Source organism: Borostomias antarcticus (assembly GCF_949987555.1).
Source record: "Borostomias antarcticus genome assembly, chromosome: 12".
Taxonomy (NCBI): Eukaryota; Metazoa; Chordata; class Actinopteri; order Stomiiformes; family Stomiidae; genus Borostomias; species Borostomias antarcticus.
In genome coordinates, this window is record NC_140245.1 from 27427227 (window position 1) to 27441763 (window position 14537).

Sequence of the window (14537 nt, forward strand, 5' to 3'; positions counted from 1 at the left end):
CTGGCCCAGGTGAACTATCAAACTGGACATACTGACACTGAGAATGGAGACACACACACATGACACAGCTGGCCGACACTTCGTGCACTCTAAGAGGTTAGGGTTAGGGCTAGACTGAATGTAGGTTGGCATAAAATAATACATATTTATTTTTAAATGAATGGAAAGATGCTGCCCATGCCTACATCTTTATGTCTTTGTCTATTCAGCATGGCTCTTCTCACCCACTGAGGTCCCATCACCAAACATGTGAAGCCTCAGATACAATAATTAAACAGGTGCAGACAATGAATGGAACTAGAAAGTACATTTCCTGGAGAAAATGTGAGGTGGGCTAGCTGCTGCAGCTGTATGTAACAGCTACTGCTAGAACTACTACGGATCAGGCAATCTCCATGCACCCACCGGCGAAGACCGTGCGTCTCTAGCCCAATCAGGGGCTGAGTTGTGGGGTCTGTGGTGTGGACAGTGGCATGGTGGTGAGACTCCGCCCCCTCAGGTCAGAGCTGGTCGAGGACAGTGTACCCCTCTCCGGACCACCTACCCGCCCGCACCGGTGAAGACCATGTGTCTCTAGCCCAATCAGGGGCTGAGTTGTGGGGCCCGTGGCGTAGATAGTGGCGTGGTGGTGAGACTCCGCCCCCCCAGGTCAGAGCTGGTCGAGGACAGTGTACCCCTCTCCGGGCCACCTACCCGCCCGCACCGGTGAAGACCATGTGTCTCTAGCCCACTCAGGGGCTGAGTTGTGGGGCCCGTGGTGTAGATAGTGGCGTGGTGGTGAGACTCCGCCCCCTCAGGTCAGAGCTGGTCGAGGACAGTGTACCCCTCTCCGGGCCACCTATCCACCCGCACCGGTGAAGACCATGTGTCTCTAGCCCACTCAGGGGCTGAGTTGTGGGGCCGTGGCGTGGATAGTGGCGTGGGGGTGAGACTCCACCCCCTTGGGTCAGAGCCGGTCGTGGACAGTGTAGGCCATGCCGGGCTACCCACCTGCCTTCACCAGTGAAGACTGTGTGTCTCTAGCCACCTCAGAGGCTGTGTTGTGAGGTCCGTGGCGTGGATAGTGGCGTGATGACGAGACTCCGCCCCCTCCAGTCAGAGCAGGTCGGGAGCAGTGCACTGACATCCGGGCAATCTCCATGCACCCACAGTGAAGACCGTGTGTCTGTAGCTCACTCAGGGGCTGAGATGTGGGGACAGTGGAGTGGATAATGGCGTTGTGACGAGACTCCGCCACCTCGGGTCAGAGCCGGTCTAGGACAGTGTACTGCTCCCCGGACCACCCACATGCACCCAACCGTGAAAACTGCGTCTTTAGCCAACTCAGGGGCTGAGATGTGGGGACGGTGGCGTGGATAGTGGCGTGGTGGCGAGACTCCGCCCCCTCAGGTCAGAGGTTGTGGGAGGCAGGTCAGTGATTGCCAGGCCATCCCCATGCACCCCTCATTGGAGACCATGTGTCTATAGCCAACTCCGGGGCGGAGCAGTAGCTGTAGAGGTGTTGTATGGAAGTCGAGGTTAGAAGAAGTAGCAGTGAAAAGCAGTAGGTGTTTGTTATAAGTACTGCTAGTACTACACTCAAAAATAGATTAGAACACTCATCATAACTCATAGTTTTATTGAGTTCAATAGCTGAAAGAGGAGAAAAGATATTAATATGAGTTTGCAGCCTGAAAAAGAGTGTCATTCTAAATATTTCTTTGAATATAAGGAAGGAAGGAAGGAAGGAAGGAAGGAAGGGAAGGAAGGAAGGAAGGAAGGAAGGAAGGAAGGAAGGAAGGCAGGAAGGAAAGAAGGAAGGAAAGAAGGAAGGAAATAAGGAAGGATGGATGGAAGAAAGGAAGGATGGAAGGAAGGAAGGAAGGAAAGAAGGAAGGATGGATGGAAGAAAGGAAGGAAGGATGGAAGGAAGGAAGGAAGGAAGGAAGGATGGAAGGAAGGAATATGAATGCTACCACAGTAGTCATAAAAGGGTGCCTGTACAGAGAGCCTGCGCGTGTCCCCAAATTCAAATCTCAACTGACACTGAGCATCCTCTCATTCACTTCAATGGAAAGGCATGCTGGATTCAGACAGCTCTCTCTCAAAAAGTATAAAGGCTACAGCTTAGCTATTGACATCGTAGGAATCCTGAGAACTTGCTGAACATTTGTATGTATAACTGTCCGTGTAGCTTAAAAACTGTAGGCATGGCGACGAGTTAGAAAACGTGTAAAAATGCAAAATGAGCAGCTCAAAAGTCAGTGTGGGCCAATACGTTTCAATGAAGAGCGCAGTTGCCGAACGAATCGTCATAGAGCGAAAACTATAAGTCACACGGCTTAGAGACTTACATTGTACGAATCAGCACAGTTGTGTGAACGTTTCGATATATAATATGTGTATGAGCTGTTAAAACTGTAGGCATAGCGACAAGTTAGAAAAAGAGTAAAAATGCAAAATTAGCAGCTCAAAAGCTAGAGTGTGTTGCCATACGTTTCAATGAGGAGCGCAGTTGCCGAACAAATCGTCATACAGCGAAAACTATAAGTCACACTGCTTAGATACTTACATTGTACGAATCAGCACAGTTGTGTGAATGTTTTGATGTATAATATGTGTGTGAGCTTTCAAAACTGTAGGAGCGACAGCAGTTTACAAAATGTGTGAATATTTTCAAAGCAACTGCTGCCACCACTCTAAAAACATAAAATTTCTGAACATTCCAAAAGCATTTCAAGCAGTTTCAATAGGACAAAAAATAGTTTTAAAAGTTAAATTTCTAAAAAACTATAACAAATATCAAAAATCTGAATGGATCCGTTCAAGAGCTGAACGTCATGAACATTTTAAAGTTTGAATGAGGTTTCTAGCACAAAGTATGAAGAACTAGTAGACGTCCAAAAAAGCGGGGAGAATAATAAAGAAAGAAAGAAAGAAAGAAATAGTGGGAATATCACAAGTTGGGCTAGCTTCTGCAAGCTAGCCCACCTAATGAATGGGATGGAAGGATGGAAGGATGGATGGATGAGTAAAAAATTAGAACTCTTAGTGTTGTGATCAGACAGTACAACCAAAATATCACCTCAGTGTAGTGATGCAGACAGAGCTATGAACAGCTGCTCCTTGATTAGAAAAAGGTAATCATCTGCCCTCTGAAACATTCAGGACAGGCAAGCAAGATGCAGCAATAAGTCAGCTTGTAGATAAACAGTTGCTACAAATCTGTACAGTATTTCCCACAGAATGTGTATAGCCATTTGTCCAGTGGGCATCTTTTCACCTCTGCCAATGTTGGCAAGACTGCAGGGCTTCAATGGCTCCATGCTGTGAGTCAGGTTCTTCTGCAGGGCTTCAATGGCTCCATGCTGTGAGTCAGGTTCTTCTGCAGGGCTTCAATGGCTCCATGCTGTGAGTCAGGTTCTTCTGCAGGGCTTCAATGGCTCCATGCTGTGAGTTAGGTTCTTCTGCAGGGCTTCAATGGCTCCATGCTGTGACAGCCACCTTGTGTCCTTTACTTACTTTAAATGTTACAATAGACTCATTATTTAATAATGAATATACAGGAAATACCAACAGTAAGGTATTATCTATCAGGCAACTGTACATCGTACCTTTATTTTCAAATCACAGACATGCAAGGTGGCAGCTGCTGACTTAAGTCTAATTTGCCCTATTCCTGAAGTACTGTCTGATAATTGCTTGGCAACACCATTACATTCCACGGAAACTGCCCTCCTCAGGGTCTCCAATGACATCATGATGTCGTCTGACGCCGGCGAATGCTCCGTCCTGGTCCTGCTAGACCTCAGCGCAGCGTTCGACACGGTGGACCACGGCATCCTGCTGGATAGGCTCAGGGAGTGGGTGGGCATCACAGGGAGTGCTCTTAGTTGGTTTGCCTCCTACCTCAGAGAGAGAAGTTTCTCTGTGGCTGTTGGTCCCTTTAAATCGGACCCCCATCCCTTGTCGTGTGGTGTGCCACAGGGATCCGTGCTGGCACCAACTCTGTTTGCCCTATATATGCTCCCCCTCGGTCCCTATAAATGCTCCCCCTCGGTCTTCTCATCAGCACATTCAAGGGTGTCAAATATCATCTATATGCTGACGACATCCAACTCCAGTTCTCTTTTAAACCCGGGAAAGTCGAGGGACTCAGCATCCTTCATGACTGTCTGTCGGCCATTGACCAATGGATGGCGGATAATTTCCTGCAATTGAACACCTCCAAGACTGAAGTGCTGATCGTTGCAAATGATAAGACTGCCGCTACAGTGGTAAACCACATGGGGTCCCTCAAGGGAAATGTGAGGCCCTCTGTTAGAAACCTGGGTGTCTTCTTTGATCAGGCTATGCACTTGGACAAACATGTCAAATCCCTAACGCGTTCCTGTTTTTTCTACCTCAGAAATATTGCCAAACTCCGGTCCATTGTATCACATGCTGAATTAGAAATGTCTGTCCATGCATTTATTTCATCACGACTTGACTACTGTAATTCACTGTTTACCTGCCTCAACAAATCCTCTGTGGGACAACTTCAGCTAGTCCAAAACGCTGCCGCAAGACTACTCACCAGGTCAAAGAAGACATGCCACATCACCCCTATCCTGGCCTCCCTGCACTGGCTCCCAGTTCACCTCCGGATCGAGTTCAAAGTCCTGGTGTTTACCCACGAGCTCTCCACGGATGGACCCCGGCCTACATCTCAGAACTTTTACACCCTCACTCTCTGAGTCGGTCTCTGAGGTCATCCGACCAGGGTCTCCTGGCGGTGCCCCGGACCAGACTAAAAACTCAGGGTGACAGAGCATTTGAGGCGGTGGCGCCAAGATTCTGGAACGCCCTTCCCCAGGCTCTGAGAGAGCCATCCACTGAACTCATGTTCAAAAAACTTCTTAAGACACATGTTCAGGCAGGCCTTCGGCCATCTATAACGCCTTGCTGCTCGCAATGTTGTTGTTTTATCTGTTCTGTGTCGTTTTAAACTTGTCTCGTGTTGTATTGCCATTTTAATTTATTACTGTAAAGCACTCTGTGCATCCGTGCTGTGAAGAGCGCTATATAAATAAAGCTTACTTACTTACTTACTTACATTCTGTTTAAATGAGAAAATAAATGTCAAACAGGAAATTCATATATGATATATTTCTTGCTCAGAAGCACACTCACATGGAGAGTAAAATCATCCTACCTGCATTGCTGCTTGTACTGCTCTTCTTGTGCATGCACGTAGGTATACAATTCAGCAGCAAGCTAAACTCCATTCAAATTAATATTGGTATTTTATTGGACCTGTTGTGGAATTTACATCCAAACACCTTAAACCTTTGTTTTCTCTCTCCTTTTGTAATTCATCACCTCCCCCAAATATTCACATAGCTGTGCTAACCTACAAAATGGCCTCCAGGAGGCCATACACTTTGAATCTGTCTACAACAGAATAACCATCCTTTGTCATTCTTTGTCCCCAATTGCCGCCTTTTTCTCATGTCACATGTCTGTACTCTTGGCCACGCCTGCCATTTCATATGACGTACAATGAAGTAGCCAATCACATCCTGGAAGCACCGTACCTGTGTTTTGAGCACATATAAGGCGGTACTAGGCGAGCTTAAGCTCACTTCTGTTCTGATGAACCACTCTGTGTTTTATCTTGAGGTCCTTTTGCAATCGTATTGTTTTCTTAATAAATCTGACTGAACCTTTTTGAGCGAACCTGGGCAAATACTTCATTTTTCGAAACTTCTACTACAATTGGCGACTCGGGACGGGATCGGCTGCTGTGATATTCGCCTGGAGTGGACGACGAAGGAAGCAGACGTGCGGAGCAGTAGCGAGCTCTGGAAAATCTTCTCTCTTTGCGCCTATTCGCATGGGTTTGGAGAAGTCCGCCTCGTTGGTTCCACTCGGCTAAACTCACGGTACGTTGAAAAACGAATCCTGTTATGCTTGGTATTTGCCTTGGTTTCGTTTCAGATTGTGTTGGTCTAGATTGTTGAAAACAGGGTACCCCGGGGTGGGTTTAGTAACTATCTAAGGAGTTGTGACTCAACAATAGATATATTATATTGTATTGTTCTTTGACTTCGTCCTTGTTTCGTTACTAGGGTATATGCCTTTCGGAAGAAGTGTGATTTTTGGTCTCGTGATTTGTTCCCCTGCAGTTGATGTACAGTTAAGGTTGTTTATCGGTTGCAGTTTAGAACGGTTTTGAGTTAATACGCCAAAGTTGGCACAGAACGGGCTTCCCTTTGGCCGGTCGCGGGTGTTCCGTTGTATTTTTTCTCAGCGAAGGTAGCTACTGGGAGTGGTTTGGTAGTCCGACCCGTGTTTCTTGGAGAAGCGTTTGTCCCTTTGATCCCGGGTGGTTGATATAACCTAAACGAGTTTTAGCTTTCAACCCAGAGGCTGGTGTTTCAGCCGGGCAGGCATATATTTTTTTGCTTGTCGTAAACGTGGGCCTGTGTTCGTCCCCTTTGTTCGTCTTTTGTGTTCCGTGTCCCTACACGGGGTTGTTCGTTTTGTTGTTTACTGTTTGAGCTTCGGCTCTTGCCTTGTATTGTTTGTTAAGCGCGCCTATTATCCAGGTAAGTATTGTAAGTATTTTGTACACTGTTTCGACTGTTAAATCCTAACTGCTAGAATCTAGTAGCTGGTCGTCTGGGAGAGGCAGAAAACACCACTCCGCTCTCCCGTGATCCGCCATCGAGCCAGAGGGAGAACAAAGGACCAGTTGCTGGATGGGCGACCTGTGGTTCGTGGGATGCAGGGCCAACGCCATGTCACCGACTCACCGTGAACGACAGATAAGTATGACATAGGGAAGAGACCATTTTGTCCGAAGCGTGCCCAATACTCTGTCCTCAAATGCAAAAGAGGGAAGTTTTAGATATACAATATTTAATAATTAGCTATACAAATAAAGCTTTGATTGATTGATTGATAATTGATGTTTTGTTAGTTGTAGATGAAGCGAGTTCATTTTAGTGTTATTTTATTTGAGTGATGCATTTTTTCCCCCATCTCTGTTTTATCCTGACTTCAGGGAATTTTTAGTTTTCACCCTTAGGGGGTGTTGTTTTGTTGAAATGAGAATCTTTTTATTTTTATTTCATAAAATCGCGAGAGAAATTCTAAGAGCAAAATCCAATTGCCTTGATCATGACTGGGGACTGGGCGTGTTAAAGTAATTCTTACACTGCCCCTGATGTCACTGTAGGCTACTGCAGAGCCTAGATCCCTGCTACTGTCCGATTCGGTAAATGGACAAAAGCTAGATCCCCACTGACAAACTACATAGACTGACGAGCCCGACTGGCTCTAATGACACTTGAACAGACACCCTGTTAAAGTTTTCCTGACTGAATAACACAATTTTTCCCCAAAGCAGGATCATCTCCTGCCAGGAAGAGGGGATGATAGAATGTGGCTTGCACTTAACCATGTTTCTGAGTATCTTCAACAGACTGCTAATAACCATTCCTGACCAAAGAGGGGGTTCCTGACCAAAGAGGGGAACAGGGAGACCAGACCAGACCAGAGGACTCAAAGAGGGAAACAGGGAGACCAGACCAGAGGACTCTCCTTTTGCTCTTCTGTTTTGTCTCTGTTGTCTCTCATCAGTCTGTTGTCTCTCATCTGTGGATTCACAGGTCTCTCCTCCCATGTCTCTCAAAGACATTGCCGACCTGCTCCCCGTATGAAGTCCCCACTAAGGAAAGGTGACCATTCCGGACGCCAGAGAGGGCTTCTTCTTATCATCTCCAACCAGACCGTTGGGTCCTGATCCGCGACCTGGGGCCGTACCAGATTCAACTCACCACGCAGACGGCTGCCAGAGTAGCTGAGAGAACTTCGACGCCGTTGCGTCCCAAACCAAGGAGCAGATGAGCAGCCTGAGAACAGGCCAGAAAACATGGAAGAGAAGTAGATGTAGCGGGGTGAACCTACCCGTCAGAGAGATGTAGCGGGGTGAACCTACCCGTCAGAGAGAAGTTGCGGGGTGAACCTACCCGTCAAAGATGGAACAATCAGGACCAGGGCATTCTGGCCTGTGTGGAATAGCTGTCAAAAGTAGCTGAGAGGACGGTCCATGCAGCTGAACCAGAGATCTCAAGGGCAAAGCGGTCACCGCCACACTGTCCTCTCCTCTGATGAGCAATCGGAGAGTGACCTTGACGGTCACCGCCACACTGTCCTCTCCTCTGATGAGCAATCGGAGACTGACCTTGCCGGTCACCTCCTTCTCGTGGTTGTTGTATGACAACGTGGACAATCTCAACAGCAATGACTGCACCTCTAACCGCACACACTGGAACCTACATTAAACATTCAGAGACGCAAACATGGAAGCTATGATCCAGAAGAAATTACATGCGATTATTCACAACAAGAGTGAATGAACTTTGAAATTATCTTGAAAAGATATCATATTTGTTTACAAGAGTTACAATGGTTGAAACATGAGTTGATAAATAAGTTTGGGTTTTTCCTCTAAATTGACCAAGAGGTTTTTTGCCCTTCTTACACTGGTAACCATTCATCTTTTTACCTTGTTTCAAACAACAAAATCAGGGTTTTTGGTGAATGGTTGTCCACTTTTAGACTATAAATAATATATAATCATGTCATCTTTTTTACCTTGTTTCCTGTCATATTTCTGAAACAAGGGGTTTTGGTGCGTGATTTTGCACGTGGAAAGAAAATATTATTATTGTTTTTTTAAATATTTCACAAAATAAAAATTATTATTTTTTGCTCCACCTAGTGGAGAGATTATTTCCTTTCCACATGTATAGCATAGCTAAATGTTTACACTTTGTATTTGGATTTTATATTTTATTTTTGTGTACCTGTTCATGCACAAATTGGGGATTGTTGTGGAATTTACATCCAAACACCTTAAACCTTTGTTCTCTCTCTCCTTTTGTAATTCATCACCTCCCCCAAATATTCACATAGCTGTGCTAACCTACAAGATGGCCTCCAGGAGGCCATACACTTTGAATCTGTCTACAACAGAATAACCATCCTTTGTCATCCTTTGTCCCCAATTGCCGCCTTTTTCTCATGTCACATGTCTGTACTCTTGGCCACGCCTGCCATTTCATATGACGTACAATGAAGTAGCCAATCACATCCTGGAAGCACCGTACCTGTGTTTTGAGCACATATAAGGCGGTACTAGGCGAGCTTAAGCTCACTTCTGTTCTGATGAACCACTCTGTGTTTTATCTTGAGGTCCTTTTGCAATCGTATTGTTTTCTTAATAAATCTGACTGAACCTTTTTGAGCGAACCTGGGCAAATACTTCATTTTTCGAAAATTCTACTACAGACCACACGATCATAGACAATATGAATCAGAGTGAAACTAACAAAATGAACAAAGAGTACTGTAAAATAAATATTAACATACTGTAGAAACTCCTTACTGCCCGTATAGTTTCAGGAAGGCTATAGTTAACAAGGAATACAAATATGCTAACAATTAGCTAATATCCAAAAATACAGATCAAATAGTTCAAAGTTATGCGCAAAACAAATACTCACAGATGATGCTGTCAAAGGAATAAACAAGAAATATTGCAGCAGATTGTTTCTGTGTAAACATTCACACATGTGGCTGAAGAACTAAGATGGCGGACTTCCTGTCAAAGTGCATGTAAAACTGGTACAAAATTAAAAGGCCCTTCATTGTCAAAATAAGAGTACCAGAAAGGAGCCACTAATCTAATTCACTAAATCTGAGGGAATTACACTGTTGCTCCCTCTGTTTAAAGTCCATAGTTTCTAATCCTAACTGTTTCCTGTGAATGACATCTCTGATAGCAGTAGCAACGGTGTCATCCTTCCCATCACTCACTGGAACCATGTCCTAGAACTGGTTATACACCTTTTTGTTACTGCTTATCCACCTGCCCCTCTTAGTTAATGTATCTGAAAGAAACCAAACCATCATACACGTGTGTCTTATTAATCATTATGCATTTACTTGTTTTTATATTACTGCCAATGATCATACTGTACCTGACATGTCCAGCTGTCTACTCAGTGACACATATGTACTCAACCTCAAGGCTGATGGTTGAGGATGGAAGTACCTCTGCCAGGATAGGCTCCTCGACCACTGACCACTAATGATCTCTAACATGTCATTCACTATTCCATATGATCACTAGTTGTTCCTTTCATCAACCTTGGAATCAGAGAAGGAAGCATTTATTTGTAAGTTGTTAAACTACAGTTCTGCAGTGAAGCAGAGTAATGTGTGTAAGTCATATTTTAATGAGAATTTACCTTCAGCTTGGTAAAATAGTCACATCCCAGAAGCTGAGCCAGACTAAGTAGGTAGTTGGGATAGCTGGTGTGATGGGCAGACTCATGAGCCAGTAGAGGTGTGTTATGGTAATATATATTCAACAGAGATTAAGAGAGGTCACAGTAGGAAGATAACGTAGTGATTTGTTGGAAATATAATTATGAAACAGGTTATTTACAGCTATAGCCACAAGAGGGAGGTATAGGGCTTTTTTGTCTCTTGTGACTCGTGCTTTTTCCTGGATGCGTGATTCCCTGCAAACCCCTCCAATACCCAAGTCATCTGGGGTTAGTGGGTATAAAAGGCTATGATTGTGTTGATAATTGATCAATATCAGCATAAGGACCATCATAGTTCATGTCTGAAGATGTTAGCCAATCAGTGAGCAGAACCTTACCTGTCCAAACCTCGTAGGTAGGTGGTAGGTTTACCTGTGCCATTATTGTAGGTAGGTGGTAGGTTTACCTGTGCCAGCCTGGTAGGTAGGTGCTAGCTTTACCTGTGCTGACTGGTAGGTAGGTGCTAGCTTTACCTGTGCCAGCCTGAAAGGTAGGTGGGAGCTTTACCTGTGCCAGCCTGGTAGGAAACTACTAGCTTTACCTGTGCTGACTGGTAGTTAGGTGCTCGGTTGACCTTTGCCAGCCTGGTAGGTAAGTGATAGGCTTACCTGTGCCAGCCTGGTAGGTAGGCGTCTTGTGACTCATGTTCTTTTTCCTGGATTTGTGATTCCCTGCAAACTACTCCAATACTCATAGTCATCTGGGGTTAGTGGGTGTAAAAGGCTATGAGTGTGTTGATAACAATATCAGCATCAGAACCATCATAGTTCATGTCCGAAGTTGTTAGCCAATCTGTGAGCAGAACTTTACCTGTGCCAGCCTAGTAGATAGGTGGTAGGTTTACCTGTGCCAGCCTGGTAGGTAGGTGCTAGGCTTACCTGTGCCAGCCTGATAGGTAGGTGGTAGATTTAACTGTGCCAGCCAGGCAGGTATGTTCTAGGTTTACATTACATTACAGTCATTTAGCTGAGCTTTTATCCAAAGCAACTAACAATAATTGCATTTAACGTAGGAAAAGCCAATGTACTACTACTTGCCAGAACTCACAAGTGCATCTCCTTTCTAAAACAAGTGACTAAGAGGTAGGTAGTCATCCATGATCGGATGGGTTAAGTAGATGAGGGTGATACTGCAGACTGCTAGACAACAGATAGTATAGTAAATTGCCAGTTTGGGAACCTTTAAATGTATATAGGGACTGGGATGTAGGACTGGGATGAGGAACTGATTAGCAATGATAAAATAATGTAATAGAATAGAAAGTATATTCACCATGTGTAACAAGTACGGGTACAGGTACATCGGAATTCTTGTAATCGCTTGTCCTTACAGTATCTTATCAGTGCACCGCCCCCACTAGGTAACTACATCAGAAAGCAAACAAACAGCAGTACCACCACCAGATGTAGTAGAGCCTCAGCTAGGGGGGGCTGCGTAATCCCATTCAGGCGCACAACCTTTCGTCACTCCTCCAGTGAAGGGAGGCAACTTTTGGAATAGTCTGCCTCATGAATTTAGAGAACGCCCCACACCCAGCACCTTCAAAGTACATTTTAGGGAATGGCTAATGTCCAATCAGGCTTGGACACATTAACTGTCTCCATCTGCCCGGGTTTATATATCTAAAATACAAATGTAGTCTAGTAGTTAATCGTTATGTGGCTATCTTGTTATAATCCTGATGTATGTTTTTGTTGTATGTTATGCTTTTAGATTTAACATTATCGTTTTTTAGTATTGTACTTCTCTTCTTTTAGGGAATATCTTCCCATGGGACTACAGGTGGAAATTAGCCTCTGGCTTCAACCTGGCTAGTTTACAATCTTTGTTTGTTGTATTGCTAAAATCATATAGTTATTGTTCATTAACTTTCACTGTACCTCAGCAAATAAATAAATTGAATCAAATCAAGTGCAAATCAGTTCGCTATTCCAGTCCAGGTACCTAGCTAGACATGTCATGGTTCCCAAACTGGCAATTTACTATCCTATCCATGGTCGGGTGGTAGGCCGAAGGGGGCTGGGGGGTGGGAGTGGTTGGGTGGGTGGGTCAGCAAGGGCAGGGGAGTGAGATTGAGAGACTGGGCCATCAGAACAGACCAGTCACAGGGAGGAGGGGGGTAACTGTCTAGGCAGAGGGAAGGGGGGGGGTAATGGGTCATGAGGGAGGGGGGTCTGACTAGGGGGTGTCGTCAGTGTCAGTCTACTGCAGCTGTTGGCTGTTGAGCTTGCGGACTGCGTCAGGAAAGAAGCTGTTCCCACCCATGATCTTCTGTGCTGTTTTCACCACCCTCTGGATGGCATGTGTCGTGGGCGGTGGTGTTACCGTACCAGGCTGTGATGCCTCCAGTCAGGATACTCTCCATGATGCTGCGGTAGAAGTTCACAAGTGTTTGTGTGCTCATGCCCCATCTCCACAGGCATTTAAGAAAGTAGAGGCATTGTTCTGCCCTCTTTAGGATGGCCTCTTGTGTGTTGTGTGTCCAGGTCATGTCATCGGATATCTGCATCCCTAGGAATTTGAAGGGGCTCATCCTCTCCACTTCCTCCCCGTTGATCATGCTGAGGGCGGGGGTGGCTTTTCCCTCCTTTCCTGAAGTCCACAATCACCTCCTTTGTCTTGCTTGTGTTCAGGGTCAGGTTGTTGTCTTGACACCATGTTACTAGGTCTGATACCTCCTGGATGAAGACAGATTCAGATGAGTCATTGGGGGAGATCAGGCCTATCACAGTCCGCAAACCTGACGATTCTATTGCATCGTGGGTGTACAGTGAGTACAGCCTTGAGCTCAAGCAGCAGCCTAAGGACAAGCGATTACAATAATTCCATGTAGCTGTACCCGTACTTGTTACTCATGGCAAATAAACATTCTACTCTACACACAGGTGAGAGGCGACGCAGCACACAACACATACATGCAACTTCAGGGGTGATCGGTAGAATTTGTCTTCTGCATTTTCCCATCCAAGTGCATCAGTGGCGCCCAGGGACCAAGTCCAAGTGCTCAGTCTAAGTCCTGGTCAGGGACCAAGTCCAAGTGCTCAGTCTAAGTCCTGGTCAGGGACCAAGTCCAAGTGCTCAGTCTAAGTCCTTGTCAGGGACCAAGTCCAAGTGCTCAGTCTAAGTCCTGGTCAGGGACCAAGTCCAAGTGCTCAGTCTAAGTCCTGGTCAGGGACCAAGTCCAAGTGCTCAGTCTAAGTCCTGGTCAGGGACCAAGTCCAAGTGCTCAGTCTAAGTCCTGGTCAGGGACCAAGTCCAAGTGCTCAGTCTAAGTCCTGGTCAGGGACCAAGTCCAAGTGCTCAGTATAAGTCCTGGTCAGGGACCAAGTCCAAGTGCTCAGTCTAAGTCCTGGTCAGGGACCAAGTCCAAGTGCTCAGTCTAAGTCCTGGTCAGGGACCAAGTCCAAGTGCTCAGTCTAAGTCCTGGTCAGGGACCAAGTCCAAGTGCTCAGTCTAAGTCCTGGTCAGGGACCAAGTCCAAGTGCTCAGTATAAGTCCTGGTCAGGGACCAAGTCCAAGTGCTCAGACTAAGTCCTGGTCAGGGACAGGACTGAAGTGCATCAGACAGGACTGAAGAGCATCCCACACTGGCTAGATTACCTCATTGTTGACCATTCTCAGGGTCTCCTTCAGGTTCAACATCCTCATAGGACGCCACACATCCCTCTCCTGACTGCTACGTCTACCTCTCCGATTTCTGTCTCTCTCCAACAGTGTTGCGTCACTATGGCCTGCAGCCTAGCATCTGCTGTTGTGATGGGAGGGCCTGGCCACCAGGGGGGGTGATGCGCCTCTCAACTGATGGGGAGTAGTAGCCTGCAGGGGCATAGCTGCATGCAGACCTGCATTAATAAATCACTACTCCAAGACACACAAACACACCTGCAAAGAAAAACATTTTTCAGATATGTGTAATCATCTCAAAAGTAATGCACACAGACACAGAATGAGTGGAGAGATAGATAATCCACCAGGTAATAGGATGTTTGTGAGAGACTCATGATGAGGGGGGTAGTATATAAAGATACAGTAAGGGAGAGACAATGAACAAAGACATGTCACTTACAGTACTGCTGAAAATGCTGATGTCTTCTACTGTTGATCAGACAGATGGATCTGTGGAAACCTCAACAGGGTCGGTAGAAGGACAGTGACACCATCACACACCAAGGGAGA